The sequence below is a fragment of the Pongo pygmaeus genome, chromosome 8, assembly GCF_028885625.2.
Source record: "Pongo pygmaeus isolate AG05252 chromosome 8, NHGRI_mPonPyg2-v2.0_pri, whole genome shotgun sequence".
Lineage (NCBI taxonomy): Eukaryota > Metazoa > Chordata > Mammalia > Primates > Hominidae > Pongo > Pongo pygmaeus.
The window spans coordinates 50,404,467-50,431,519 of NC_072381.2; the positions used below are offsets into that span (position 1 = coordinate 50,404,467).

The 27,053-nt window shown below is 41.5% G+C and overlaps 1 pseudogene; it reads right to left on the bottom strand.

Moving 5' to 3' along the window:
- Nucleotides 1–5,673: 5,673 nt before the first annotated feature.
- Nucleotides 5,674–26,768, bottom strand: LOC129006056 (arf-GAP with GTPase, ANK repeat and PH domain-containing protein 5-like; annotated as a pseudogene).
- Between the last annotated feature and the right edge of the window lie 285 nt (nt 26,769–27,053).

The following is a 27,053-nucleotide window of genomic DNA, read 5'->3' on the forward strand; positions in this document are numbered from 1 at the left end:
CAGGGCGGCCGGGCAGAGGCGCTCCTCACTTCCTAGATGGGGCGGCCGGGCAGAGGCGCTCCTCACATCCCAGACGGGGCGGTCGGGCAGAGGTGCTCCTCACATCCCAGACGATGGATGGCCAGGTAGAGGCGCTCCTCACCTCCCAGACGGGGCGGCCGGGCAGAGGCGCTCCTCACTTCCCAGACGGGGCGGCCAGGCAGAGATGCTCCTCACCTCCCAGACGGGGCGGCCGGGCAGAGGCGCTCCTTACTTCCTCCCAGACGGGGCGGCCAGGCAGAGGCACTCCTCACCTCCTAGACAGGGCGGCCGGGCAGAGGCGCTCCTCACCTCCCAGACGGGGCGGCGGGGGAGAGGCACTCCTCACCTCCCAGACGGGGCGGCCGGGGAGAGGCACTCCTCACTTCCCAGACGTTGGGCGGCCAGGCAGAGGCGCTCCTCACTTCCCAGACAGGGCGGCCGGGCAGAGGGGCTCCTCACATCCCAGACGATGGGTGGCCAGGCAGAGATGCTCCTCACTTCCAAGCGAACATGTCCGGATATTGAGAAGGTCAGAAAATGCTGTCTAGCTCCTCAGGTGCAACCCGCCTAACGCGCTTGGGCTGAAGAGACGCTCCTGATCTTGGGGCTGCGGATCCTCAGCGGAGGAGTCCTGGGCCAACTCTTCAGGCTGCTGCTGCCAGGGCTCCTGGTGGCCAGCACCGCCCTTCTGGTTCTCGTGGATCATGGGGTCCGCAGCTCCCGCGTACACGTGACTTTCTTTTCCTGCTCCTGCTCCCTGCTCGGGTTCGGTCCGTATTTTCTTCTCATCCTCTCCTCCAGCTTCAATCACTGAAGTCTCTATATCCTTCACATCTGGAAAGAAGGAAAGGGAAAAAGAGGTTGGAGGATAGAGCAAGAGAGCAAGGGAGAGCGAGAGAGAGAGAGAGAAAGAAAGATGGAAGGCCTTGCTGGCACCCCAATTTTGTTAATTTAAATATATTTAAATGATGTTTAAATATATTTAAATTATTTAACTATTTTAAAATGAACATATTAGCTAAATTAAAGACCTTATTGGAGTTCTGCCACTTTTTCCACTAATGTCCTTTTCCTGTTCCCAAATTCCACCCAGGCTCACACTGCATTTAGTTATTTCTTAGTCTCTCTCCGTTTTGTAGGACTGCAATAACAGTTCCTCAATCTTTCCTTATCTTTCATAACCATGACACTTTGAACCAGTACTGATCAGTATTTGTCAAATGTTCATCAGTTTGGGTTTGTCTGATGTATTTCCGTGATTGGACTGAAGTTAACGCACTTTTGGCAATTACAGCACAAAAATGATGTGGAATCCTTCCCAGTGCATTCCATCAGAGTTATGGCATTGATAGTTCTTACTGATGATGTTGAATTTGTTCATTTGGTTCAGGTTTCTGCTGGTTTCTCCATTGTAAAGTTACTATCATTCCCCCTTATAGGGTGAAAACATCTTAGGAGAAATACTTAGAGACTATGAAAATTTTGTATTTTCTCAAATTTAAAATTTTTTTTCAGGCTGGGCATGGCAGCTCACACCTGTAATCCTAGCACTTTGGGAGGCCGAGGCGGGTGGATCACCTGAGGTCAGGAGTTCAAGACCAGCCTGGTCAAGATGGAGAAACCCCATCCCTACTAAAAATACAAAATTAGCCAGGCGTGGGGGTACATGCCTGTAATCCCAGCTACTCGGGAGGCTGAGGCAGGATAATCGCTTGAACCCAGAAGGCAGAGGTTGCAGTGAGCCGAGATTGTGCCATTGTACTCCAGACTGGGCAACAAGAGTGAAACTCCGTCACAAATAAATAAATAAATACATACATAAATAAATAAAAGAAGCCAGGTGTGGTGACTCATGCCTGTAATCCCAGCACTTTGGGAGGCCAAGGCGGATAGATCACCTGAGGCTGGGGGTTGGAGACTAGCCTGACCAACATGGAGAAACCCTGTCTCTACTAAAATAAAATACAATATTAGCCAGGCGTGGTGGCACATGCCTGTAATCCCAGCTACTCGGGAGGCTGAGGAAGTAGAATTGCTTAAACCTGGGAGGTGGAGGTTGCTGTGAGCCAAGATCATGCCAGTGTACTCCAGCCTGGCCAACAAGAGTGAAACTCTGTCCCAAAAAAAAAAAAAAAAAAAAATTCTATTTTGACAGCCGGGCACGGTGGCTCACCTATAATCCCAGCATTTTGGGAGGCCAAGGCAGGTGGATCACCTGAGGTCAGGAGTTCGAGACCAGCCTGGCCAACATGGTGAAACCCCATCTCTACTAAACATACAAAAATCAGCTGGGCATGGTGGCATGTGCCTGTAAGTTCCAGCTACTTGGCAGGCTGAGGCAGGAGAAGCACTTGAACCCAGAAGGCGGAGGTTGCAGTGAGCCGAGATGGTGCCATTGCACTCCAGCCTGGGCAACAGAGTGAGGCATCTCAAAAAATAATAATAATAATTATATTTTGAACTGTGGTAAAATATACATAAAATTTACAACCACTTTTAAGTGTACAGTTGGAACAGGGGTCAAGGAGAGCCCTTGGGTTGGAGAGTATATTCACATTGCCATGCAACCAATCTCCAGAAATTTTTCATCTGACAAAACCGAAACCCTATATCCACTAAGCAACTTCCCATTTTCTCCCTTCCCCATGTCCCTGGCAACCCCCGTTCTACTTTCTGTTTCTATTAGTTTGCTTACTCAGTCTAGACACTTCACATAAGTGAAAGAACACAGTATTTGTTTTTTTCTAACTGGCTTATTTCACTTAGCATAATGTCCTCAATGTTCATCCCTGTTGTAGCATGTGTTAGAAGTCCCTTCCTTGTTGAGGCTGAAGAATATTTTATTGTACGTATACACCACATTTTATCAATTCATCTGCCTATGGACAATTAGGCTGCATCCATCTTTTGACGAGTGTGAATACCACTGCTATAAGTATCAGTGTACAAATATTTCTATGAGACCTTGCTTTCAATTATTTTGGCTATATACCCAGAAGTGGTATTGCTGGATCATTTGGTAATTCCATTTTTAATTTTTTGAGAAACTGCCTGTTCTGTGCTGAACAGGTCTATATAAACCTACCTGTAAAGGCCAAGGAAACTGAGATACCAGAGAAAGGGGCTGACAAATCCAGTTTCTCAGAAAGAAATGTTTAATAGGCATTTATGAACAGAAGCCAAGTCAGGGATGGCACCAAGACAAGATGGTGGATCCTTGCGCCATTACCCCCACCACCCTGACCAGGGCTTATATAGCATAGGGAAAGGGTAATGTGTGCTTCAAGAGGGATGTGTATGGCCAGGTATGGTGGCTCATGCCTGTAATCCCAGCACTTTGGGAGGCCGAGGTGGGCGGATCACCTGAGGTCAGGAGTTCGAGACCAGCCTGGCCAACATGGTAAAACCTCGTCTCTACTAAAAATACAAAAATTAGCCAGGCATGGTGGCAGGCACCTGTAATCTCAGTTACTCAGGAAGCTGAGGCAGGAGAATCACTTGAATTCGGGAGATGGAGTTTGCAGTGAGCTGAGATTGTGCCACTGCAGTCCAACCTGGGAGACAGAGTGAGACTCCGTCTAAAAAAAATAATAAAAATTTAAAAAGATAAAATAGAAATCGTAGATGAATTCTTGGAACTGGGATTAATCAGAGCATGGCAGATTAGCATCCAAGATGGAATTGCTTTATTCTCATTCAAGGTTTCCCCCATTCTTCACTCTCACCATGCTGGTCACCTTGCTCTTTGTCCCTCAAACGCACATGAAATGCGTTTCTGTCTGTCTTGGCAGTCATCCTGCTGCCTGTAATGTCAGCACTGTTTTCCGTCGTCCCTTCGGTCAGGTCACTGTTCAAATAGCTCTCTAGACAGGCTCTTCCTTATCATTCTACCTAAAATAGCCCCCAATCACTCTGTGTCCCTTTAGCCTGCTTTCTCTTCCTGCTGTTTCATACTACCTGAAAAAATACTTAAGTTTGAACTTCCTAGAACATAAGCTAGAACGTGCTTCATAAAAGCAAGAACTGTGTTCCACCTGTCCTCTCCACTAACCCAGCACTTAGAAGAGCAACAGAGTCAGCATCCAGTGAGTGTTCATGAATCAAGTCACTGCTTGGCAGCATTCAGCACTGTGACCACAGCCTCTCCTATCTTCAACTCTTTCTCCTTTTATTATCCTCTTCTGCTTTTTCCCTTCCACTCTAGTAGCCACTCCTCTGGGGGCTTGTCCCTTAAATGATTAGTCCTTACCGACTTATTTTCTGTCCAATTTATCTGTTTTTGAGACAGGGTCTCACTCTGTTGCCCAGGCTGGAGTGCAGTGGCACGAATACGGGTCACTGCAGCCTCCACCTCCTGAGCTCAAGTGATCTTCCTGCCTCAGCCTGCCATGCCATGTAACTGGGGCCACAGGCATGTGCCACCATGACCAGCTAATTTCTTGATTTTTTTTTTTTTTTTTTTTTTTTGGTGGAAATGGGTCTCACTTTATTGCCCAGTCTGGTCTTGAACTCTTACACTTGAGCAATCCTCTCAACTTGGCCTCCCAAAGTGCTGGGATTACAGGCATGAGATACTGTACCTGGCCTTATTTTTTCTTTTCTTAAGATACAGGATCTTACCATCTGGCCCAGGCTGGACTCAAACTGCTGAGCTCAAGTAATTCCCCCACCTCAGCCTCCCAAGTAGCTAGGACTAAAGGCATGAAACCACCATGCCCGGCTTGTCCAATTTCTTTCTACACAGTTTCTCGGTATTTAAACAGCTGCTGTTGCTCTTCATTCTGTAGCTCTACATCAGATTCATGCTGTAGCCCTGTATATCCAAATGATGACTAGAGGCTGCCAGCTCTGCTCTCTCAAAGGCACATTGAGTTTAGCCCATGTACAAAACTCTCCCTTTTCCAATCCAGCTTTCCCTCCTGCATCACCTATCTCTCTATATCTGGAACCATCAGCAGCTGCCTTTGTAAGTCACCTCAGTCTGGCATTCGGAAAACCACTCTGTCTTGCCAGAGCTGCTTGGTCTTGGTTAGCAAAAGCCATATGCAATGTAAATCAAGCTTTCAATCATGAGAAATCACATTCCTTCTTTTCCCTTTCTAATATACTCCACTGTCTTTTTCTTTTTCCTTTCTCAACTTGAATAAGCAAATTGTACCACCATCTTATTCTGAGATGCTCCTTTTTAAAAGCTGTAGATCACATTAATGGAAGTGTTTACTGCTCAACTAGTTGCACATTATTAGTTCACATCCAGTTCAATTTATAAATTAAGAGGTGCCATGGGCTGGACACGGGGGCTTACGCCTGTAATCCCAGCACTTTGGGAGGCTGAGGTGGGCAGATCACAAGGTCAGGAAATCAAGACCATCCTGGCTAACATGGTGAAACCCCGTCTCTACTAAAAATACAAAAAATTAGCTGGGCGTGGTGGTGGATGCCTGTACTCCCAGCTACTTGAGAGGCTGAGGCAGGAGAATGGCGTGAACCTGGGAGGCAGAGCTTGCAGTGAGCCCATATTGCACCACTGCACTCCAGCCTGGGCGACAGAGCGAGACTCCATCTCAAAAAAATAAAAGAGAGGTACCATGTGTAGAAAAATCAAAGCATATTTATGAACTTTTTTTCAAATATATTTTCACATGTCTTATCTAAATACATAATACAGAAGCCTGTGTGACCTGGGCAATGTGGCCCAGGAGGGCCTGAGACTAACACATCCACCTTGGCAAAAAGACATAAAATATCTTACGGTTGGAAAAATCAACATTTTGTGTATTTACTTAGTTTACGAAATGCACTCAAAATGGTATTATTCACTGAATTTGTGATTTCCTTTTGAATTTCTGAGTTATTCTTATTTATTTTTCCCATTTTGTTTTTGCACCAAGGAGACTGCAGTCAAATAAAATTAAACAGATACTACAAGTGCTCTTCGCAGCAGCCGTACTGCAGCAGCACATCGATGCACTCCTGGCTGGAGGCCTGCCGGGCGTAGGCCAGCGCTGTGTTCCCATGGGCATCTCAGGCCATGACGTCCACCCCGTACCAGATCAGGAGCTGCGCCAGGACCACATTCCCCTTGCGGCAGGCCAGATGCAGTGCTGTGCAGCCGTCTCCCTCCCCACAGGTCTCGTTCACCTCCTCCCGGGAGCCATGTGCCAGCAGCAGGATGGCTGTCCGCAGGTCCTCGTTAGTGGTGACCCACAGCAGGTGCTGGCCCAGGGACAGCTCCGTGCAGGGTAGTGGGGACAGGAAGAGCTTCTGCTCATATTTGGCACAGATCTACCATTCCTTCTCTTCCTTTGTGGTCTACTGAGGGTTTTGTCTGCCCCTGGCTGCTCCCTTCCCAGATGCTGTTGGCTAGGTCATTGCCAATAGATAACATAACCTTCATGAGCTCAACTGGCCAGTCATCCAGGTCCAGAGATCGCACTCGGGAAAGGTGGGTGCCAAGATTCTGGTGGATCCCTGAGCATTCAATACACATGAGGACTCCCAAGTTCAAACTGGCCCAGTTAGGATTCTGGGTCTCACAGTCCACACAATGGGAGTTCCCACGCATGTTTCGGATCGACTGCAGGGCCATGGCCTCGCTCTGGCTCGTCAGCTGGGACTTGCCCTTGCTGCTCTCACATGACTGCAGGCTGGCCAGGATCTGGCTCTCAATGGCTTGGACCCAGGCATCCCGCTCCTCATACATCATGGCTTCAAAGTGCCACGTTTGACCAGTGACGGACACAATGATAAAGTTTTCTTCTTGTTCTTCAGCAGTGCCAGACAGGCCATCATCTTTCAAGTTGTTGGTGCTTTTCTTCCTTTGGTGTTTCTTTTTGTTGGCATGAGGAGAGGGGGGTGGGTTGAGCTTGGAGCTGGTGGTGCTGGAGATACTGGGGCTGGAGCATATGGAGTCACCCAGCCTGGTGTCTGAATTGGCTGAGATATGTAGACTGTTCATGTCCTTGGATAGGCCATTGGCTTTAGAGCTGGAGATGGGTGTGCAGGCCGATGTGGCTAGGGGTGGCCTCTTTCCTGGGACTTTGATGGTAGATGTCCGAAGGTCAATCTCTTTTTTATGAATATTCTTCATATAATCACCTAAGCTTGAATAATAGGTGAGCACGCCATTGGAACACAAGGTGACATTATTTCTTTTTCCATGTCTTCAGCCATTTCCCACTTAGCTTTAAGAACATGCCCTGTTTAATGGGGATGGCTCTGCCACTCCTGATAGTGTCAGCATGATTCTCCGGGGCTTTCTTCTCTTTGTCTGGGTCACTCCCTTTCTCAGATGTAAACAGGTTGGACCAGCGCTTGGACTGCTTGTGAACGGGCGTGGGTGTGTTGGCAGTGGGAGGAACATTGATCTGAAGGTCCTCCTGGCTGGTGCTGGGAGTCGATGGAATGGAGGAGAAATGGTTACTTAAACTCCCACCTCCATTTCTTGTCTGGGTAAGTGCACAGTGGAAACCTGTGTGGAACAGGAGGAAGAATGGCTTCAAAAATTGGGTAGTGACTTGCAGGGTCCTATAGACAATCACAATTACCTTTTAAAAAGATACATTTTCTGGGCCAGGCACGGTGGCTCACACCTGTAATCCCAGCACTTTGGGAGGCCAAGACGGGTGGATTACAAGGTCAGGAGTTCAAGACCATCCTGGCCAACATGGTGAAACCCTGTCTTTACTAAAAAAAAAAAAAAAAGAAAGAAAAAAAATTAGCTGAGCATGGTAGTGCATGCCTGTAATCCCAGCTACTCGAGAGGCTGAGGCAGGAGAATTGCTTGAACAGGCACCTGGGAGGCAGAGCCTGCAGTGAGCTGAGTTCACGTGATTGCACTCTAGCCTGGGCTACAGAGAGAGACTCTGTCTCCAAAAAAAAAAACAAAACAAAAAACAAACAAACACATTTTCTGTCATTTGGATAGTATATTTACACTTATTAGCTCACTAACCAAAGACAGCTGCAGACCAGTTCTCATTCCAGCACATTCTTTGTACAACACTTAAGATGACTAAGTGCAACATGAAATGGGGAAGATTTTAAAAAAAGATGCCTTTGACTTTAGCATGAAACAGATACAAGTGTATGATGAAAATACAACCTCAATAGAAGTGACACTTACCGTAAATGAGTATAACTGTTCATCAAATATACTCAAAGATCTATCTGCATCTCTATAAAATAAGGATGTGCATTACTTCAAAAACTGTTAATATCTTAGTATAATATCTGTTTAGTAAAATACTGCCGCCTGTGTGCTTTGGTGTTTACCAAAGCACTTTTTACGAATTCTTCTCCTGGATCCTGACTTGCAGAGGGTTTCCTGACTTCTTTCTCAGCACGTCATAGCCTGTACTGTGAAGTCTTTTATATGATAACCAGTCAGAAATGCCCATAAGTATTGACTCTCCCTAACAGCAATGGAAATAAACCAAATATATTTTCACTCTTCTAACCACACATTGAAACACAAGAATGTTTTACAAAGCAGTAGTGGTGAACTTTAATAAATGTAAATGTGGCTGGGCGTGGTGCTCATGCCTGTAATCCCAGCACTTTGGGAGGCCAAGGCGGGTGGATCACGAGGTCACGAGATCGAGACCAGCCTGACCAACGTGGTGAAATCTCGTCTCTACTAAAAATACAAAAATTAGCTGGGCATGGTGGCACGTGCCTGTAATCCCAGCTACTCAGGAGGCTGAGGCAGGAGAATTGCTTGAACCCAGGAAGCGGAGGTTGCAGTGAGCCGAGATTGCACCATTGCACTCCAGCCTGGTGACAGAGTGAGACTCTGTCTCAAAAAAAAAAAAAAAAAAGTAAACGTGATTCAGATTTCCTAGCTTCTTTTCTTTTTAGTTCTCTGTAGTATATTCTCATGATGTATTTATGTATTTTCTGTTGTTTGAATTAAAAACTCATCTGCCTTTTTAAGAGGCCAGTCTTTGATGAACTTTAAACTTTGTAAAACTAATGCACTGTGCCTGTGTATAAACCAGTGGTTCTCCAAATGTACTCTGTGGACCTCTCAGGATCCCCAAGACCATTTCCACAAGGCCTAAGAGGTCAACACTGTTCTTTTTTTTTTTTTTTTTTTTTTTTTTTTTTTTTTTTTTGAGACCGAGTTTCACTCTTGTTGCCCAGGCTAGAGTGCAATGGTGCGATCTCACCTCATGGCAACCTCCGGCCTCCTGGGTTCAAGTGATTCTCCTACCTCAGCCTCCCAAGTAGCTGGGATTACAGGCGCCCACCACCACGCCTGGCTAATTTTTGCATTTTTAGTAGAGATGTGGTTTTACCATGTTGGCCAGGCTGGTCTTGATCTCCTGACCTCAGATGATCTGCTCGCCTTGGCCTCCCAAAGTGCTGGGATTACAGGCCTGAGCCACTGTGCCTGGCTGACACTGTTCTGAATCATACTAATTAAACCTGAGAAAGCTGATTAGAACATTTAAAAATTTGTAAAAGTAATACAAAGTCATTGCCTGCTTTTTCATTGACAGTTGCCATGATTGTATAAAAGCAAAAGTGGGTAAAACTGCTGGTTTCTCAGCATAAATCAAGGGAGTGGTACCAATTACACTAGTAGTCATTCTATTCTTTACTGTCCCCTACAGTTAATAAAGATAGCCTGAATTTCTTAAGAATGTCTTTGATGAAGCAGTAAAAATTAATGTTGTTATTCAATCTTGACATGTCTCTTTAATATTCTGAAGAAGTGGAAAGTTAACAAGAAGTGCTTCTGCTGACTGCAGGATGGTTGTTCTTTTTTTTCTAAAAAAAGAATTTGTGATTTAATTGTGAACTGAACAATCACTTTTTTTCACAGAGCATCGTTTTTATTTAAAAGTACAACTGGGCCAGCTCAGTGGTTCATGCTGGTAAAATCCCAGCACTTTGGGAGGCCAAAGCAGGCAGATGGCTTGAGCTCCTTCAGGAGTTCGAGACCAGCCTAGGCAACATAAAGAAACCCTGTCTCTACCAAAAATACAAAAAAATTAGCCTGGCATGGTGCCACACATCTGTGGTCCCAGCTACACAGGAGCCTAAGGTGAGAGGATTGCTTGAGCTGAGATCATGCCAATGCACTCCAGCCAAGTGACAGAGTAAGACTCTGTCTAAAAAAAGTACAACTATCATTCTCAAAAATAAATGAAGTGAGAGGTTGTCACTTCAAGGAAAATAAGTATTTGTTCCCAGTGATAAAATTTAAGCTTTCCTGAGGACTTTGAAAAACTTGTTCCTTCTACTGTAGGCTTGAAAGCTTTTCAATACTTAAAGGTGTTTTAAAGTAAGATTGGTGGTTAAACTAAAAGTGATTTTTGACACAATAAAATATAAACCAATATATTCCAAGTAACTAATGCACAATATTATAAATGCAGGTTTGGGGGGAAAGATCCATTTACTGTGCAAGAAAGATCAATGAGTACTGATGGAATAAATTTATTAATATGTAAAATGCCACTGTAACTAATTTAAGAAACTAGCACCTGTGAAGTTTTGATTTAGTATTAACGAATACCTACAACTGTCTGAAAACTTTAAAAATACACCTTTTACCAACTACACACTTGCATGAGGTTAGGTCATCTTATTGCTTCTTTTTTTCTTTTTTTGAGATGGAGTCTCCCTCTGTCACCCAGGCTGGGGCACAATGGCAAGATCTCGGCTCACTGCAACCTCCGCCTCTCAGGTTCAAGCAGTTCTATGGCCTCAGCCTCCCAAGTAGCTGGGACTACAGGCATGCACCACCACACCCAGCTATTTTTTGTATTTTTAGGAGACTCAGGTTTCACCATGTTGGTCCGGCTGGTCTCAAATTCCTGACCTCAAGTGATCTGCCCACCTCGGCCTCCCAAAGTGCTGGGATTACAGCTGTGAACCACCGCGCCCAGCCATCTTATTGCTTTTGTTGTTTTTTTTTTGAGATAGAGTCTTGCTCTGTCACCCAGGCTGGAGTGCAGTGGTGCGATCTCAGCTCGCTGCAACCTCTGCCTCTCAGGTTCAAGTGGTTCTCCTGCCTCAGACTCCTGAGTAAATGGGACTACGGCGTGTGCCACCACGCCTGGTTAAGTTTTTGTATTTTTAATAGAGATGGGGTTTCATCGTGTTAGCTGGAATGGTCTTGATCTCCTGACCTTGTGATCTGCCCGCCTTGGCCTCCCAAAGTGCTGGGATTACAGGTGTGAGCCACTGCCCCGGCCTCTTATTGCTTCTTTAAAGCAAATTGCAAAGAAAGATCTAGAGAGTCTAGTTGTCTCCTATTAAGCTCAGCATGAGAGACTTTAAATAATATAAATACATGACACACTTTTTACTCAACTTTTTGTTGTAGAAAAGTTATTTTTTCAGTGAAAAATTTATGTTAACAATATTGATCTCAAGGAATATTTTGTGTTGTTACAACCTGGGTCATGGGTTACTACCAACATCTAGTTGGTAGCGGCCGTGAATGCTGCTAAACTCTCTGCAATGCACAGGACAGTCCTCATAACAAAGCATGATCTAGCCCATAATATCAACAGTGGTAAGGCTGTGCAATCTAAACTAAAAATAGATTTTGAAAAAAAATCTCAATTTTATATTTCTACCACAGTAAATATCAATATAATCAATATAAACATATACTCTTTGAGATTCTCAATCATTTAAGAATTAAAAGAGTCTTAAGGAACAAAGAAAGCACAAATAATTTGCTTTGATATTTTAGTAGGCACAATACAGCTTATGATGTTTAGAGCTGTGACCTAACACTGAGCTTGATATCTTGCAAAGTAATTAGCTAGAATAACAAGACAGGTTTCTAAAAAGCTCACCTTTGTGTGATATGATGTATCTCCAAGGTCACGCTGTGGAAGGAAAAAAAATTCAGAACAATAGATGTTATCATTTGTTAGGCCTGAAGACATTTTTTAAAAGGGAGGCAGAGGAGACTCTCCTAGCGGCCCTGAAATTCAAATCCTCTAGTTCAGAATAGTACCATAAGGGCACTTTCTTGTTTTCATTTCTTGGTTTTCCGCAAAAATATGAGAACCAAAATGCGAGGCAATATGCTTTTAGAAGATGCATTTCTGTTGACGATTATAATATATAAATAATAACAGATTTCCCTGTTATATGCTCTTCTACCCACAAAAGCTTTCATCCCATGTGATTTATTTTATGTATTTATTTATTTTTTGACCCAGAGTCTCGCTTGGCTCACCACAACCTCCACCTCCCAGGTTCAAGCAATTCTCATGCCTCAGCCTCCCAAGTAGCTGGGACTACAAGTTTGTGCTACTATGCCCAGGTAAATTTTTTTTTTTTTTTTTTTTGAGATGGAGTTTCGCTCTTGTTGATGAGGCTGGAGTGCAATGGTGCGATCTCGGCTAACCACAACCTCTGCCTCCTGAGTTCAAGCGATTCTCCTGCCTCAGCCTCCGGAGTAGCTGGGATTACAGGCATGTGCCACCACGCCCAGCTAATTTTGTAGAATAAGGCTCAGAACAACTGAGGGAAGGCAAATCTTAATTTTAGTAATAGGTCTATACAATACTAGCACTTTTTAAAAAGCCTGTAACATTAGCATGTAAGATGGATATGTCGATAGTGCTTCAAGTAGTTTTCATCTCTGAAATAATTTTAAAATCACAGAATTTAAAGTTACATGCTGGAAAGGACCAATGACCTTATGTGACATTTAATTCAACACTCATTTTACAGATCAGGGAAACAAACCTTAAAACTGACTTGCCCAAGATCCCACCAAATAGTTTCTTATCCTAAACTCAAATTAAGCAGGGGCTCTCAAACTTTACTACACATTAAAATCACCTGAGAAGCTTTAATAACTGCCTCATCTTTAACATGAGACATTTTAATTTAATTAGTATTGGGTATGACTTTCGGCATCAATGTTGTTGGTAAAAGTTTCCCAGGTGATTTCAATGTGCAGCAAAGTTTGGAATGATTGAGCTGGGGTGAAAATCAGAATCTTCTGGGATGCTTTTCTTCACAGAAAGATGCCTCACATCCATCCTGATTTTCCTAAAAGGCTTCTCTGTGCCTAGAGATAGAGGTAAAGTAGAGATGGGAAGATACAAGTGTTTGCAGACATGTATTTTGAAAAAAAAAAAAACCTTGCATAAGTGATCTCAGTGAGTTCCACCTATCCCACTGACAACAGTACACTACTGACTCATGATAAACATTTTTCAAAATCTTTTCTTGAAGCCAATTTGTCCGATTAATTTGCTCAATAAACCTTTATTTCACCAATAGTGAATACACCAAATGATCATTTCTCAAACTTGCTGATGGCAAATTAAAACTTACTTTACTTTCAAAAGTAGACTTCTAAAAAGCAGAATAATGAGGAAAAAAGCATGAAATTTGTTTGAGAAAGATTAATCTTCAAAGCTGCTTTTGAATTATATGCTAACACATCAAAATCTTTTGAACTCAAAAGAAGCCAGGGACTCTAGTCAAAGTAGTTTTTTTGTATGTATGCTCGAAGATTTAAGAGACTTGGCTAACTACAGACATTTAGTGATTACTCAATAGGTCCCAAAGCTCAGGACTTGAGACAGAGTTTGAGTCCAGTTTTTGCTGAAACACAATTTCATCTCAACTATTGTTAAAAGGGAGGGAGGAAAGTGACATTATTATGAGTGTAAACTTGCCATTTTTAATTAAAGTAAAAGTTACTGACAATTGAATTAGCTAAAAAGGCTAGGGCATTTGAAACAAAATTGTTTATAAGCTAGTTATGTTTACAGAATGAAAAGTAAAATTAAAGATAATTAATATTCTAAATTAGCACTTTTCCAAACTGTGTTCTAAAAATCAACACTCATAACCCAAGGAGATGAGAATAATGTACACTAGACAGCCCCTATGGAGCTAGTGGTGGTGTTGGTTGTTGTTCCTTTTAAAATAAACTTCATCTCAGGGTGCTCTCAAAGTGCATCTTTGTGGCCCATGAGGCACTCATGCACAATGGGAGAAGTTCAAATGCAGATACGCTGTGGTGCCAGAAGAGAAAAAGCTGTTCCTTCTTCCAAGGCTAATGTCCAAAGTAGTGCACACTGATTTAGGCCTATAAAGTTTTCACAAAAAACATTCAATAAAGGGAACCTATCCTTCTCACTGTGTTCAACATTGTCTTAAGGCATAAAGGCATCAAAAAGACACACTGTTTCTGGGATTGCTTCTTTACTAACTGATTTTTCCTTCCACTACGATGTCGAAGATTAAAAGAGAAACTGATACTTAATATGTAGAATCTGGATATCGATACATAGTTGACTCCAATTTCTTAAACTGATTGCTGAAGAGGACAAACAAATGGCTGAAATAATTTTAGAATAAAGAAATCTGTCCCTGGGCAGTATAGTTGTACTCACGATATTGTTGTCATTGTAAGATAAGGCTGGCTGGCTGTGCTGTCATCAAGGAATATTGTCGAATATGAGCTGTACTGTTTTCTGAAACGCTCAGTAGATACCTGAAGGAGAAGGGAAGTACAAGTTAAACTTATCAAAGTGTAAGTTTTTCTTGGTAAAAATGGCAAATGACAAAGTACTAAGATATTTCTTACACTCCATGAACTGCTTAAGTGTGGTATCATGTGCATTCTATAGAAAACCCATTGGAGGCTCTTAACTTCCAGAGATGATGTTTAAGATATGGGTTGTAAAATGCTGCTCTTAAAATGGTAAGTGTCATCAAACCTAACAAGGATTTTATGAATTCCCTTTAAAAAGAATGAGAAAAGTTTAAAATAAGATTTAATTGTTTTTTCTACAGCAATATAAAGCAGCCAAGAATTTCTATTTCTATTATTTATTTACTACAGTAAAATGTAATGTATTAAATAATACTGGTACAAGAGCATTTTATTGCAGTGAATACAAGACTAATGCATTTACTAAATTGCTAATCTTAAATGTATTATTTCAGGCGATATGTGACAAAACAAGTGTTTCGGATTCAGAGACTCTGTGTGCCAGGGCTGCTAGGCCACCAACAAGTGAGGAAGCCATAGGTTTCTCTAGTCCTATTTTCTTATGTGGAGGATAAAAAGAGTATCACTTAAATATTCTCTCACACCCTGAAAACAGATGACAACTTAAACAATTTAACTTTCACTTCATGTTTAAATAAGACTGCCAAGACATGACTCAAATGAGACTCTCAGAGAATACTTTCCATTCATTTCAAAACTTGATCAGTTTATTCTATAAATCATCTGACCTGCACCTAGCCATTTTCCTGCTCTACCCCTGCTGTCTGCCTAGAATACTGCTTTTCTCTTTCCTTGCTTCAGCAAAAGCTTGACTCCATCTAGCCTCTTGGATCTCTTGGTCAGCAGCCACACCAAAAAATGTTTTTTTGTACACTAGTCAAATTCACCACTCCTTACAAGATACTAATTCTTGCAGAGTATTCCCCTCATGAGAAAGTATGCCTCTCAATAAGAGGAAGGCAGGGCCCTTACTCTTCCTACCTCCAGCTGCTGAGCATAGTATTTTGAGTAAATCCAAAACTTCAACAAGTGTTTGACAATTTAGTTATCATTTGGAAGATAAGTCTTACTATATTTAATTACAGCAAAAACACTACTAACAGTTTACTGTTTATAGGTATTATTTAAGGAAGTCACAAAATAGAAACAAATAATCTAACATCAGTCAGAATAAATCAGAGTATGAAATTTTACGATCTTTAACAAGAAAGGGAAGGGGTTACTTAGTAGTTTTAAGGTTTAATAACAAAAACTAGAAGATAATCATACCTGGTAATTTAGTAAGTCAAAACCAAAGCCTTACCATCAAAGGTCCAGTACCCATTGGACGCTGATGCCCACACACTGACTTCTTCCGCTGTACCTGCTGCCTCTCATTTTAACCCATTAAAAATAATAAGTTGTTTTCTTGTAGAGGTCTTTTACCTCCTTGGTTAGGTCTATTCCTAAGTATTTTGTTTTATTTTATTTTATTTTTGCAGTTATCATAAAATGGGTTGAGTTCTTGGTTTGATTCTAAGCTTGGTTGCTGTTGGGGTATAACAGAGCTACTGATTTGTGTGCACTAATTTTGTCTCCTGAAACTGCTGAATTTATTTACCAGTTCTAGGAGCTTTTTGGAGGAGTCTTTACGGTTTCCTAGGTATACGATCATATCATCAACAAACAGCAATAGTTTTACTTCCTGTTTACCGATCTGGATGCCTTTTATTGCTTTCTCTTGTGTGATTGCTCTGGCTAGGCCTTCCAGAACTATGTTGAATAGAAGTGGTGAGAGTGGGCATCCTTGTCTTGTTCCAGTTCTCGGGGGAATGCTTTCAGCTTTTCCCCATTCAGTATTATGTTGGCTGTGGGTTTGTCATAGATGGCTTTTATTACATTGAGGTATAACCCTTTATGCCAATTTTGCTGAGGGTTTTAATCATAATGGGATGCTGCATTTTGTCAAATGCTTTTTCTGCATCTATTAAGATGATCATGTGATTTTTTTGCTTTTAATTCTGTTTATGTGGTGTATCACATTTATTGACTTGTGTACATTAATCCATCCCTGCATCCCTGGTATGAAACCCATTTGATCATGGTAGATTATCTTTTTTTCCTGCACAGGAAAAGGAACAATCAGCAGAGAAAACAGACAACCACAGAGTGAGAGGAAATCCTCACAGTCTATACATCTGACAAAGGGCTATTACCCAGAATCTATGAGGAACTTGAACAAATTACAATTACAAAAATACGGAACCAGCCCAAATGCCCATCAATCAATGAGTGGATAAAGAAACTGTGATATACATACACATATATACATGAGGAATACCACTCAGCCATAATAAGGAATAAATTAATGGCATTCCCAGCAAGCTGGATGGAATTAAAGACTATTATTCTAAGTGAAGTAACTCAGACATAGAGAACTAAACATCGTATGTTCTCATTCATACGTGGGAGCTAAGCTATGAGGATGCAAAGCCATAAGAATGATACAATGGACTTGGGGACTCGGGGGAGAGGCTGGGAGTAGGGTGAGGGATAAAAGACTACAAATTGGGTTCAGTGGATACTGCTCAGGTGAGGCGTGCACCAAAATCTCACAAATCATCACTGAAGAACTTAGTCATGTAACCAAATACCACCTGTTCCCCCAAAAACCTATGGAAATAATAAATAATTAACTAACTAACTAAATAAATAATATACAGCATTTTTCTCAGCAAACATAAATAAAATAAAACAAAGACTAAAGTTTACATTGTTTGCTCTCCTTTTGGGCAGGACAAATTTTAGATATGTTCTTTAAGAATTAATAACTTTTTTCCTTTTTCTGAGACAGGGTCTCCCTTTGTTGCCCAGGCTGGAGTGCAGTGGTGCAATTATTGTTAACTGCAGCCTCAAACTCCTGAGCTCAAGCAATTCTCTGCCTCAGCCTCCTGAGTAGGTAAAATGAAAGGCACATGCCACCAGGCCTGGCTAATTTGTTCTTTAACCTTTTTGTAGACATGAGGTCTTGCTATGTTTACCAGCTTAAAAATGAACAAATCTTAATTAACTTAAATATTTCTAACACTTTGGGCATTTATGAAAACAGCTCCATCTATGTTGTGAAGTAATGGGAAGTATATGGCAGTGGATAAAGTTTGGATAAAAATATCAAACAAGGCCTTAGGAGAAAAGTGTAATATGCTTATTATAGCTACATTAATTTAAAAAATTCTCTGGATTAATATCATTAATTATACTGAAATTAGACTTTGATTTAAACATAGGTCTTAAATTTGGATTAAATATAATAGATTGACCACAAATTTATTTCCTCTCCCTCCCGAAGTCTCATTAGTCATAAAATAAAGATTACACACATGACCAGGAGAGAAGATTGACAGAGATAATTTTTAAGAAATACTAAGACATAAAAAGTAGATAAAGGAGTGGTAAATAACACGGAAGCACAACTTTAGTGCCTACAGAAAGTGACTAACAGAAGCAAGCCAGTTTGTCTTGCAGAGCTAAAGGCAAGTTGTGACTTACAGGCAAATGGCACTTTGGAAAGTAGGGTAAAATGTAAAACAAAAGCCAGCAAGGGCAGCTGAAAATCTCTAACCAGAGCCCCCAGTCCACCTGCCCTTCCATTTCACAAGAAACTTAGACGTGTGTTCTCTGGATATATCAAACCTGAGAATTTCTGGCTCAGAGATACCATGGCTTTACCTGAGATATACCATGGTTTACCTGAGATATAAAGAAAACTGTACACCAGAAATGGAACTCCAACTTTCTTCGCTAACTCTGCTTTTGGAAAGCAAGTGGCCACGCTTTTACTTCCCAGGCAGAAAATTGGGAGATCCTGGTCAGAAGAAACTGAAATGTCTCGAACAAAGATCCCAGATAATACACTGTGGTCCCCCAAATGAAAAGCTAGTTTGGCTTGCAAAACCTCACACTGAGTGCTATCAGTTAACAGAAGTCCTGCTTCCAAATAAAGCAAGCCAGGGACCACCACACGTTGGAGGGAAGCCTCCAACAAAAAAGATCGAAAAAACAGAAAAAAGGAATTCATGGGACCAGTCAAAATCAGGAACAAAACTTAAAAAAAAAATCTTAAAATACTCTCAAAAAACATACAATTCAATAGAAATAGTAGAGGATAAAATCACAGACTATCCCAGATGTAGAATAAAAAGACAAACAAAAAAATAGAAGAGGAAAAATTAAAAACCAATGCAGGTATACTGGTCCAAGCAGCCTAGCATCTGAATAACAACACTATCAGTAAAAAAGTAACAGAGAAAATAAAAAAATTATCAAGAAGAGTTAGTCTACAGGTTTAGTAGCCTCAATAAAATGAAAAGATCCCCAGTAAGCTGTTATAACATTTCAGAACCTCAGCGAGAGAGATCCTAAAAAGCTTCCACAAATACCTAAAATCTGGTTGTAAATAATGTATCACACACTGGCAATAGATTCAAGAACAACACTGTAATGAGAGCACAATTGCAAAATGTCTTCAGAACCATACAATTTAGATTCAAGCTAGAGGTGTACTCTCTATCAAAGAGGAGGGATTTGAAGACTGGCCAGCTGGCCGAGCGCGGTGGCTCATGCCTGTAATCCCAGCACCTTGGGAGGCCAAGGCGGGCGGATCACAAGGTGAGGAGATTGAGACCATCCTGGCTAACATGGTGAAACCTCATCTCTACTAAAAATACAAAAAATTAGCCAGGCGTGGTGGCGGGTGCCTGTAGTCCCAGCTACTCGGGAGGCTGAGGAAGGAGAATGGTGTGAACCCAGGAGGCAGAGCTTGCAGTGAGCTGAGATTGCGCCACTGCTCTCCAGCCTGGGCGACAGAGCAAGACTCTGTCTCAAAAAAAAAAAAAAAAAAAAAAGACTGGCCAGCTCTCTAAACATCTCCACCCAGGAAAATGTTCAAGTACAACTAGAGAGGGTAACAGAACAGAAGGAAACACAGAATCTAGGACTCAGGCAATCCCATACAAGACAGCAGTTATGTGAGATTCCAAAAGACTTTAAGGAGTTAGCACAGAAAAGCAGACATCGAGCATATCTAGGGAAAGACACGCTATTGAACTAGGATAACTAAAGGTCAAAGAAAGTTGTTCCCCCACAAAAAATAAAAAGGAACAGATGTGTTTTCGCAGATGGAAAATATCTTTGAAAGGCATGTGATAAATGCTACAATACTTGGGGGAAAAACAGCTGTTAGAAAATAGGCAAATGAATATAGTCAGAAAATTAGCCTCATGCTAAAAAATAATGGATGTGAAAGCAAACAGACCCCCCAGAGGCTACTTACGATATTTGGATGGATAAACTAACATAGGCTAGGAAAAAAGAGAAGATCCAGGAGAATTGCAGAAGTGCTCAGATTTCAGAACTGTTTCAGAGACAGGACCAAGGATATGTAATGCAGAGGCACAGTGAAAACACCATATGACTTAGCAGTGAATAATATTTGCAGAGTCATAATCATGTAAATATTACTGATTTAATGAAAAAGTGTGCTACAATTGGAAGAAACAGAGGGAGAAACATAAGATCATGGTGTAGCGAGGAAGGTATGCTTTTACCTGCTGTGATAGAAAGTCAATAGATAGTGCTGGCAATTAACTTATTCTATTTTTGTTGTTTCATTAAAAATAAGATTAAATATTTAAGGCAGTTTTTTTTTTTTTTTGATACAGTTTCGCTCTGTCGCCCAGGCTGGAGTGCAATGGCGCGATCCCAGCTCACTGCAACCTCTGCCTCCCAGGTTCAAGTGATTTCCTGCCTCAGCCTCCTGAGTAGCTGAGATTACAGGCATGCGCCACCACGCCCAGCTAATTTTGTATTTTTAGTAGAGACAGAATTCCACCATGTTGGTCAGGGTTGTCCCGAACTCCTGACCTCAGATGATCCACCCACCTTGGCCTCCTAAAGTCCTAGGATTACAGGCATGAGCCACCACACCCCGCCTTAAGGCAGATCTTTTTACCAAAACCAAACTATTGAAATTTAACTTAAATGTCAGAAATCCTTAAAAGGTGGACACACTAAGCTAAAGACTTTTGTGGATAAATTTAATGCTTAGGAAAACAGAAGAGATTTAGAAAATCCACAAAAAGAGGTCCATGCTATCACCACTGGGTCCACATTGTAATTTAAAGAAATCAAGAGAGACATCCTTTTATGTCAAACTATCAATTTCTTAATTATTTGACTGTTTACTTATATGGTTTGTACAGTTGCTTCTTCTTATTTCTACAACTAAGAATAAAAGAAAACCTGGTCACTTCTGATACAAATACCATAAAATAAAAGTAGTTGTTAACATCTTACTGATTACTCCTATGTAAAATGAGACAAAATTCCATTTAAAAAATTATTTTCAATAATTTGTAACTTAAATTATCTGGCATGATTAATTTCATAAAGTAAAATCTAAAAACTTAGTTTTTCATCTAGTTTACTTTTGGTTTCTATTACATAAAAATGAAAGAATCCTCATGTACAAAAGAAAAGGGCAAAAAAATTAGGCCAGATGAAAAATTTAGCTAATAAAAAAGTTTAACTGTTGCATATATAAGCCATGATCCATTAGTATTCTCTCATTCTGCATTTACACATAACCTACTTTAATTATCAGACTCTAAGAGCTAACAGCTCTAAGAAGTACTTCCTGACCAGGCACCTATCGCTAGATGCAACAGAATCCCTGTAAGCATCTTGAACCACACTTAGTGGTTATCTACTAATATGTCACTAAAAACAAAACAAAACAAAACAAAACAAAAGGGTCTTTACACAACTGGAAAGTAACCTATCTTAATTTTTTTTTTTTTTTTTTGAGATGGAATTTCACTCTGTCACTTAGGCTGGAATGCAGTGGCAGGATCTCAGCTCACTGCAACCTCTGCCTCCTGGGTTCAAGTGATTCTCCAGCCTTAGCCTCCCAGCTAGCTGGGACTACAGGCACGTGCCACCACGCCTAGCTAATTTTTTTTTTGTATTTTTAGTAGAGATGGGGTTACATTGCGTTAGTCTGGATGGTCTTGATCTCCTAATCTCGTGATCCACCCACCTCAGCCTCCCAAATAGCTGGGATTACAGGCTTAAGCCACAGAGCCTTCCCTAAATTTTAATTTTAAAATGAGTATACAAACCTAATTGGATAAGGTGTCTGCAGCACAAAAAATCTTTTTTTTTTTTTTTTTTTCTAAAAAAAGGCCAGAATAATAAAAGCCCCAAGAAGGACTTGGGCCATGCTTTGTTTCCTACACTGCCTCTGCCTTTGATGCTGGAAGGGCCTTGTAGGCAAAAGTTCCTACCACTGAAGAGTGAGGGACATGGAATAACTTTTCTTTTACTGCTTCCATGCTCTCTAGGTGACAGAAGCCAATGGCTCTGGAAGGAACTGGGAAATACAATTCTGATATGTTTTGATATGTTTCCCCTCCAAATCTCATGTTAACATATGACCCTTAATGTTGGAGATAGGGCCTAGTGGGAGGTGTTTGGGTAATGGCAGTGGATTCCTTATGAATGACTTGGTCCCATCCCCATGGTAATAAGCAAATTCTCATTATGGTAGTTTAAAAGAGTGTGGTACCAGCCAGATGTGGTGGCGCAAGCCTGTAATCCCAGCACTTTGGGAGGCTGAAGCGGGCAGATCACCTGAGGTCAGGAGTTTGAGACCAGCCTGGTCAACATGGTGAAACCCTGTCTCTACCAAAAATACAAAAATTAGCCAGGTGTTGTGGCACCCGACTATAGTCCCAACTACTCAGGAGGCTGAGGCAGGAGAATTGCTTGAATCTAGGAGGCAGAGGTTGTAGTGAGCCGAGATTGTGCCATTGCACTCCAGCCTGGGCAACAGAGCAAGACTCCATTTCAAAAAAAAAAAAAAAAATTTTGGTACCTTCCCCCTTCCCCTCTCTCCTCCCTCTTTCACCATGTGGAACCACCTGCTTCCCCTTTGCCTTTCATCATGATTGTAAGCTTGTTGAGGCCCTCACCAGAAGCAGATGTTGAAGCCATGTTTGTACAGCCTGAAAATCTTTAAGCCAATTAAACCTCTTTTTGTTATAAATTACCCAGCCTTAGGTATCTCTTTAGAGTAATGTAAAAAATGAAGACAAATTTTAGCTAGAAATAACTGACTCAGGATGGGCAAAGTCTACTCAAACTATAAAAACAAAGGTTACAAACTCCCATGTTTTACTGTGCTGCATTACTTCGCATATTATTATAGAACCCTCACTTGTATTCTTGCTGTTTAAGTCAACTGGAAAACTTGGCTGTGTATGGCTTTTTAGCAAATAAATGAGGATTTAACATAACACTAAGGAAAATAAGCAGGAGTAGGGCATGTTTAAATTTACATTACATCAAATGAAAAGGTTAATAACTTAAAAGTTTTGAGTAGCATAAACTTGGATGTGGTAAATGAATGTGGTCAGAGGACTGTGTAAGAGGAGGCCCAAATCACAGATTCAATCCCTGATGATAAACAACTATGTTTTTTAATTTGTTTAAATGAAAACCAAGCTGAAGTCTAAGTTCTATCATTCATCTTTAAAATGTACTCTTTGGAGCAAGGGAAAAGGGATTATAAATAAAGAGAAATCCATGAGTTATAAATAAAGATAAATCCAAGAATTATAAATAAAGATAAATCCATGACTCCTCTATTACATGACAAATTAATTGTGTTTATAAAAAGATGACAAAATGTATAAACAAAAAGTTTACATGTTTTCACTAACATGATAACATCTAAAGGAAAGTATATCACACATTAAAATAAGACAAGTGAACGTGTGAAAAGGTGAAAAATTTAAACCAATATGAGTTTTTCTAAATACTTTCTAAAACCTGATCAAACAAGAGTTTTTATTCTTTCTCTTGGCAGAAAAAACAATGTTGTCTCACCATCTGTTTGAGAGTTCCTCTGGAGCATTGTGCTTGCCTCTGGATTATCAGAAGGGTTAAATTCCAAATCTATATGTATAGAGGGAGAAAAGAAAAAAAGATGTAATCATTTATAAAAATTTATCAACTCGTTTATTCGACTGCTACATTTAGGCTATTTCACTATCTCTACTTTTATTCTTATCCACTGAAATGAATGTATAGACATAAGATAGAGCCAGGCAAGACGGCACATGCTTGTAGTCCCAGCTACTCAGGAGGCTGAGATGGGAAAATCATCCCCATCTTGAACCCAGGTCAGGAATTTGAGGCCAGCATGAGTAACATAGTGACACCCTCCTTTATTAAAAAAAAAATAATAATGAAGAGGTAAATGTTGGCTTTGAGTTGTGTAAAATCAACTTTGCATAAAATAAATCAAGATGGCAGTAAGTTTCAAAAGACAGGTCTATTTTATAGGCAAAATATAAGATGCATTCTAGAGTTTTTAAAAATTCTTAAAAGTAAATTCAGCATATCTGTCATTTCCATGTCATTCTGAGGACATAGAACCTTAGTTCTGTTAAGTAGCTGCCTTCCATGCTCATGTGATATCTCTAAGTCTTCATTTCTTCATTAGCAATACATAGGTAGAACATACACAGGCCTTATTTGTATTGGAAAGGGCCAAGTGAGACATACAGAAACTGTGTTGTAATCCTAAAGAATGACAATAAAGAGCCATTTTTGGGCTCTCATCTAACACTACTCATCTACTAGCTGGTGTGTAACATCACTCAGAGGCTTTCCTTACATCCAATCAATTAATTCACATAATATATTTGTTTATTCTAACGCAATCCTTAAATATCTTGAAAAGTGAGGATAGTACTTCAAAGTTAAAAAGTCACACTCATAATGAGTCTTAATTATCCTACCTCTTAAAATTTAAGAGCCCAACCAAAGTTTAAATAGAAGAGCTATAAGACATTCCCTCTACAGTAATGAAATCTCTGGCATTTAAATGAAATCAATAAGCCAACTGGATTTAATATCTTTATGACGCAATGTTGTCTATTTTGAAAATTTTAGTTTTTATTCAAGAACCATATTATTACCTACAATTACTTTTACTTAGATTCATCTCTTTGCAAAATTTTAGAGGCAAACCAACTAATTGTTTTCTCTTTTCTACCACCTCCCATGCCCCGCCTCTCCCAGTGTAGAGACTGAAAAACTCCAACTTTCTTTTTCTTTTTTTTTGTGAGACAGGTCTCACTCTGTCACCATGGCTGGAGTGCATTGGCGAGATCTCTGTTCACTGCAACCTCTGCGTCCTGAGTTCAAGCAATTCTCCTGCCTCAGCCTCACAAGTAACTGGAACTACAGGCATGCGCCACCACGCCCAGCTAATTTTTGTACTTTTTTTAGTAGAGACGGGGTTTCAACGTGTTAGCCAGGCTGGTCTCGAACTCTTGACCTCAGGTGATCTACCCACCTCGGCTTCCCAAAGTGCTGAGATTACAGGCGTGAACCACCATGCACAGCCAAAACTCTTTCTTATCTTTGAACAAGATGCTATTGTCAGGAGGGGAAAGGACAAAGGGGGAGCCACGGCAACAAACACTCTTACAGGGTCGGTCTGACATTTTAACCTGCACTCTTTATGTTACATATTAAAAGTCTACATTGACGTGTCATGTCTTTTGGAAGTTTTGATCATGAACCAATCCCCACCTCTCTTTTAAAACAAGGAGGTAAATAAAGTCTGTTAAGCCACCAGAATAAATCTGGAGACACATTTTGTGTTCAAGTAAGAATTCTAAAGTAATCAGGGCCTCATGGGTAAACTCCTTTGAGAAACCCCAAACACACACACACAACCATTTTTCTGCAGCCCTGGCTGTGACATTTCACACCTTTCACAATTATTTTAAACACCCTCCTTTTTTTTTCCTTCTGTGTTCAAATCACAGTTAGAAGAAACTAAGCAGCTTCTATCAAGGTGACTTAAAGCAGCCCATTAAGAATACCATATAGCCTCTCCCGCGGCAACCTCCATTCTGATTTTAAATAAGAAATCCCCAAATATTTGAATATGAACTGTCCTGAGATTTAGCTACTTTAACAAAGGAAACAATTAGGCACTTAACTGGTTCCTTCACTTAGGTACCATCTGGATAAGTACAAATAAATACATACAAATAAATAAGTACAAATAAATAAGTACAAAAAAATAAGATGGGTACCGAAAAGTTGGGATATTTGAGTTTTTATTGAGAAAAGGAAGAAAATAGTCCGAAGAAGCCTTAACAAAGTCCTACAGGATAATAAATAGAGCTACAGATAATGTTGTCTCATCATCTGTTTGAGAGTTCTCCTGGAATATTGTGCTTGCCTCTGGATTGGCAGAAAGGTTAAACTCCAAAGCTATATGTATAGAGGGAGAAAAAAATGTAATCATTTATAAAAATTTATCAACTCGTTTATTTGACTGCTGCTTATTCGACAAGAAGAGCCATAAATAAATGGTCCCATGCCAGCCTGGGAGAATGAGATGAGAGAGCAAGAACTGGGCAATTGGGAGGGGAGGCGAAAAGAAACTGACTGGACTCAGTGGGGAAAGACTAAGGGGTAGGAATGCAAGGAGGAGCCAGCTTTTGTTCCTGACCAGCCCCCGGGAAAGCTGGCTACAGGCAGAAAGGAGCTCGAAGTGGGGGATGCCTCAAAGGGAACCTTGGGGACAGCAGCAGGAAAAGGCAAGCAGAGGGCAGATGGCACCCGTCACCTCCTTACCTTCAGGCATCTTCTGGTCACGGATGTGGTGCATGTGAAGGTCCTCACCAACTTCAACAGTCACCTCAGTAGGCTGTACAGCAGCAGCCATGGGCTAGCCTGCCATCCTGTCCCCAGCTCCTGCCTCATAGATTTCAGATTCAGATGGACACACCGACCCCTGTTGCTATTCAAACTCGGGGCTGACCCTGGGGTGCACACAACAGGTCAGTATGTTCCCCATGGGGCGCCTCTACTGTCTGCCACCACCTGTGCCTCTGCTCACAGCTTTGGCCACGCACTACCGCTGCCCTAGGACGAGGCTATGCTGCACTTGCAGAGATGGTCTTGCCCGCTGCTCACCTGCCCACCTCACAGCCCGGCCCCAAGCCTTGGCCCCGGCCCTGGCCCCGACCCTGGCTAGGGCTGTGGGCCAAGGCCTGCACCCTGCTGCCTCCCCTGAGTTGACTTGTCTGGGAGGGTGAAGACCAGCCGGCTTATTTAATAGGTTGTGAACCCAACAAGCGCTGAGAGACACAACAACTGCCTGAAGAGAGAACAGACGAAGCTCCTCCTCCTTCTGTAGTCACCTACAGACTGAAGCCCACTGGCCCAGTTGGGAGCCCAGGCTTGTGGCTCACAATGCCCCGCCCCACACTTCACAATGCCCTCCCCGACAGCTCACAGTGCCCCACCCTGGCTGCCACCCCTCCCCCACAGCTCAGAATGCCCCTGCCTGGGCTGCCCCACCCTGTGGCTTATGATGCTGCTGCTCTCCTGGACCCTGCAGGCCCACTGCAGTGCCAGTGGGACTGAGGTTTTCACTTATCACCAGCTTCCT